We start from the raw sequence: 4,870 nt of genomic DNA on the forward strand, positions 1-4,870 counted from the left end.
CTGATTTCCATAGTGGCTGCACCAGTCTGCAGTCCCACCAACAGTGCACCAGGGTTCCCTTTTCCCCATAACCTCACCAGCATTTGTTGTTTGTTGATTTATTGATGATAGCCATTCTGACTGGAGTGAAGTAGTATCTCATTGTGGTGTTTATTTGCATCTCTCTAATGATTAGTGAGGTTGAGCATTTTTTCATATGCCTGTTGGCCATCTGTATATCCTCTTTAGAGAAATGTCTCTTCATATCCTCTGCCCATTTTTTAATTGGATTGTTTGTTTTCTTGGTGTTGAGTTGCATGAGTGTTTTATACATTTTGGATATTAACCCCTTATCAGATATATCATTGACAAATATCTTCTCCCATTCAGTAGGCTTCCTTTTTGTATTATTGATTGTGAATGACTCTTTTGGATTAAGGATGGGCAAACTATGGACCAGGGGCAAACCTGGCCCATGTCTGTGAGCTGTGAGCTGAGATTGTTTCTTCCTTTTTTTTTCTTTTAACCTTTGTAAGTGGCTCAAAACATCAAAAGAAGAATACTAGTTTGTGACATGTGAAAATTGTAACAAATTCAAATGTAAGTGTCCGTAAATAAAATTTTGTTGGAATATAGCCTTGCTTATTCATGTTTGTCCCAAGCTGGTGCTGTCTGTGGCTGATTTCCTGTTACAATGGCCGTGTCGAGCAGTTGTGACAGGGTCTGTATGGATAGTAAATCCTGCTATATTGACCATCTGGCCTTTAACAGACAAAGTTTCCTACCGTCTGTCTTAGGCCTCCCCACAGTTTGGAATCCATCTGCTTGCTTTCTCCACGGGGAGGGTCAGTACCTCTCCTCATGAACACCCCAGTCCTCGCCCCCAAGACAGGAAACCCCAAGCACTGTCTCTCCTTCCCCAGGTCTGTTGTTGGGGTGGTCATGGTAGAGCTGGTTCAGCCAAGGTCGTATTTGGGAGCCAGAGGGGAGGGGAGAAGAGGGCACAGGGCCAGAAAGAGGGAGATGTTTGGTCTGGCCCCAATTGTTTGCAGTCATCTTTGGAATGTGAGAGAATAAGGACATGCTGGTTTCCAGCTGTCGATGTGGGATGCAGGAACCAGGGGCCATGCCTCCTTTCTGGCCATGCTTAAGGCTGAGGAAGGACCAGGTTTGGGGAGAGTCAAACCTGTGATCATTGAAAGGACAAATAGAGGGGTGGTCCCCCGAGTCTGGGATGGCAGTCTGAGTTTGTGAGTCACCAGCAGATAGGTGGTAAAGAAAGCCTTGGTAGTGGGTGACACCACCAAAGAAGTGAAGAGGTCTCAGGACTTATGACAGGCCCTTCAGCTTTTAAAAGTCAGGTAGAGGGAGAAGAACCCATGAGGACAGGATTCTAAATGTCTTGTTCACTGCCAGACCCCTAGCCTGGCCTGGCACACACTACTTGCTCAGTACATTATTCATTGACTGTATAAGTGAACTTCCAATTAACGAGAATCATCCGCTCTGAACACATCTCACAATTCCAGCATCACACTTGCCTATCTCTTTTTCCTCTCTCCTTTCCCATCCTGCTGCCTCTTCCTTTCTCTCCTGTCCTCTTGCCTTCTTCCCTGTTATGTGTTAAACCTGTCAGGGCACACAGGGCCCCAGGCCATACGCCGGTGTTGCTTACCTGGCTATAACTCTGGGTGGGACTGGTGGGTGATCCAGCGAACTAGTCAATATATATCTTTCTTTTAGTCTATATAGGTTGTTTTAAAAAGTGTTACATTTCCTCCTGTTGAACTTCCCCTCTTTAAGAACTATTTGTTTAGTTGGTTAATGCTGCTTTGACTTCCATCCCTACCTTCTTACTGATGTGTCAGAACTTGGTGTCACCTGTGATCTTAATTAGGAAGTTATCAGTTACAGCACTGGGGTAAAGACAGAGATGTCCCACATGGGTGCAGCTCTGCCCTGGGTGAGATGACGCAGAATGCTCCCAGGCTAGGGCTTAGTCATCAATAAGCCACCTTTTGGGTGATATTCTTCAGTTTTTGATGCCCGCACCTAAGGAAAAAAAAACCTCTCTGATTTCTTTCTGTCTCATTGATGAAAAGTCACTGGCAATGGAATCTGAGGTCATACTCCAGCACAGAGAGATTACATCTCCTGCTCATTCCTTATCTACATGACCGATTGATCATTGAGGAAAATTAAATCGGTCTGCCAAGATCTGATCTTCACATACTACTGAGGTGAGTGCAGATGGATTGCTTGTTTTTGCTAGACTCACTCTTGACACTGAAGAGAAGTGAACTTGTATTACGCCTGCTTGGGATTTGCATGGGTTGGCATGAGGGAAGCCAGGGAGACCTAGCAAGGCTCCAGGCCATGCTTTGTGACAGACATTATGCTGGGTGTTTTACAAGGATTTGCTCGTTTGATATTCACAACTGCCCAGAGAGGTTTGGTAATATTATTCCCGTTTTCCAATTCAGGCAACTGAGGCTCAGAGGTATAGAGTATGTTATGCAACGCCACGCAGCTGGTCAGTGGCAGAGGTAACACTTTAATTTCTGGTCCTTCACACCGACTCCCCGTAGTTCTAACACATGGTGTTCTGAATAGTCTAAACTCCTAAGGCTTCAGACATTTACCTGGGTGAGTACAAAAACTTCAAAATTTATAACTCTGTCCTCAAAAACCTAGTCCTCATCTTCTCCCACCTCCTGGACATTTCCGCTTGGACATCTTTCTAAAAACTATAGCTGCACCTGTGAACTCAATTATCTTCCCTCTAAACTCCAGGACCTCCACCACCCCGCCCATCAATGCTCTGTGTTTTTTAGTGGGATGTCACTCTTCCAACCTCTCATGGTCTGAGTTCATTTAAACCCCTCCCTGGGGATCCTTTCTCTGAAATATTTCTTGTCTCCGTCTACCATTTTTTATTTCTATCACGCCTAGGGCTTATATTACTGCAGCAGCTAAATACGTCTCACCAAGCTGTCACAGTTGAAACACTGCTTAATCAAATCAATTCCTTAAACGTAAGGTCCTCAATTTTGTCTGCATATTGGAATCACTTGGGAAATTTATATCAACTACCAAGAATTATCTAAAGTCTTGGCTCTCCCGTTTCCAGCATTCCAGGGCCACACCAGCACTGACCTCTGAGAGCAGCGATGTTGTCCTAAGGTTCTGGGGACCAAGCCACAGTACCTAGGCATCAGGGAAGTATAACTCTAGTCATACGTTCATCCCTTTGGAGGAAGGCAAGCAGGCTTGATTGCGAATACAGAGAGTCAAGTAGTGAAATTTACCATCTTTGCACCCTCCACTTTCCAATATTTCCCCCCGAAAGTATCTGCTTTTTTCCGGTGATTTACTCAGGCCAATGGTGCCTCTACGAGGTCCGTGACCCTCCCACTACAGGGCCATGCTTCAGACTTGCCCGTTTCACAGTTTACAGATTTTCTGACCAACTTACTCAGAATTCTCTTGCAAAAGATGATGATTATAAGATGCACTGATTGTAACTAACATCCTGATTTGACAGCCATTAAAATGTGAAAGATGGTGCATCTTGATCTTAATGAAATCCAGTAATACAATAACACCCTTTGAGATGAGAGTTTTGTGCAACAGCCTGTGAGGAACCACTGGGCAAGATAGCTCTATTTTAACAGGGGTGTCCTGGATACTCCCCAAAGGGCAATGGGGTAGGAGAGGCAGTTGAGGAGGCGTTTGACGAGGAAGGGGGACATTTCCAGCAACTGCCATGGGTCCATTTCCAGGAAGATGGCCTGGAAAGGAAGAGACAATGCCTCATGGCCTAGGCTCTGCCTGGCGAAGAACACGACGGCCCAGCACTGGAGAGAAGAATAGTGCCCAGGAGGGAACAGTGCCCATCTACCTGGCTTTCAAATGCTGAGAAGGAGCCTCTGGCTTGCTCAACAAACGGCATCATGATATTGCAAGAGGTTTGTGTGTTCTGTGATAAGTGGCAGGGGATGGGTGTAAGTGTTGAATACCAGCTGTGCCCTCTTTTGGCTGTGTAAACTTTCTTAACCTATCTGAACTTCAGTATCTTAATACATAGGTTGGAATTATCATAACAAGTGTCAGATCGATTACATTTGGGCCGTAAGTAACAGAAAGCTGACTAGGATGGTTTATTGAAGTGAGGCTTTCTTTTATGACACTTCTCAGGAATTCCAGAGGTAGGCATTTGGGGGAGGGTTGGTGACACTGGGAAGGTTGCCTCTTTCTTCCTGCTGCATCATCCTCTGTGTGAGGCTTTTGTCTTCAGGTTGGTCTCCTGTAGTCATGGATGGCTGCTCTACCTCTCATTAACCTCTACATTCCATGCAGGAAGGCGAAGGAAGGAAAGGAAGAAAGGGAAGACCCCCAAATGTTCCCAGAGATCCCCAGCCAGCTTCCAGCTGGAACCCACTGGTCAGCATTGACCCCCACAGTCACTCAGCTACGAGGGAGTCTGATTGGGCCAGAGTTAGCGGGCGCTTTGCCACCATGAACAAAACTGGGATTCTGTTAGCAAGAAAGAAGGTGACTGTGGATACTGGGTAAGTACGTGGTAGCACAGCCCCCAGTGCTGACCTCTCAGCACTGTGAGGCATGAATGAGCTGACACATGAATGAGCCTAGCCCTGCGCAAACATGCAACAAATCTTCCTGCACTTCCCACAGCATATCCTGCTCGATCCCTTTCCCCTTCCTCACAGTTGGAAAATACATTGCAACTTGTGGTCATAACACAGAGTGGTATGTAACCACGAGGGAGCCAGACAGCTGGCTGTGAGACCTCACAGTGGAGAAGAATGGACAGAACAGTTTGCAACAGGAAGTCAGGGCGGACGCCAACACGTAACCGTGGATACAATAT

The 4,870-nt window shown here is 46.0% G+C and overlaps 1 long non-coding RNA gene across 3 annotated transcripts in view; it reads left to right on the plus strand.

Annotated features, from left to right (window-relative positions):
- Positions 1–3,192, plus strand: part of LOC109395404 (uncharacterized) — a 23,660-nt gene extending 20,468 nt beyond the window's left edge. For 2 of the 3 annotated variants that reach the window (XR_002126650.1, XR_002126651.1), the window contains 3 exons: positions 2,082–2,219; positions 2,463–3,014; positions 3,110–3,192. This is a non-coding gene — a long non-coding RNA (uncharacterized LOC109395404). The remainder of the gene's footprint in view (positions 1–2,081; positions 2,220–2,462; positions 3,015–3,109) is intronic. The other variant, XR_002126652.1, reaches the window with a different exon arrangement.
- The last annotated feature ends 1,678 nt before the right edge of the window (positions 3,193–4,870 follow it).

The sequence above is a fragment of the Hipposideros armiger genome, unplaced genomic scaffold (assembly GCF_001890085.2).
Source record: "Hipposideros armiger isolate ML-2016 unplaced genomic scaffold, ASM189008v1 scaffold_467, whole genome shotgun sequence".
Taxonomy (NCBI): domain Eukaryota; kingdom Metazoa; phylum Chordata; class Mammalia; order Chiroptera; family Hipposideridae; genus Hipposideros; species Hipposideros armiger.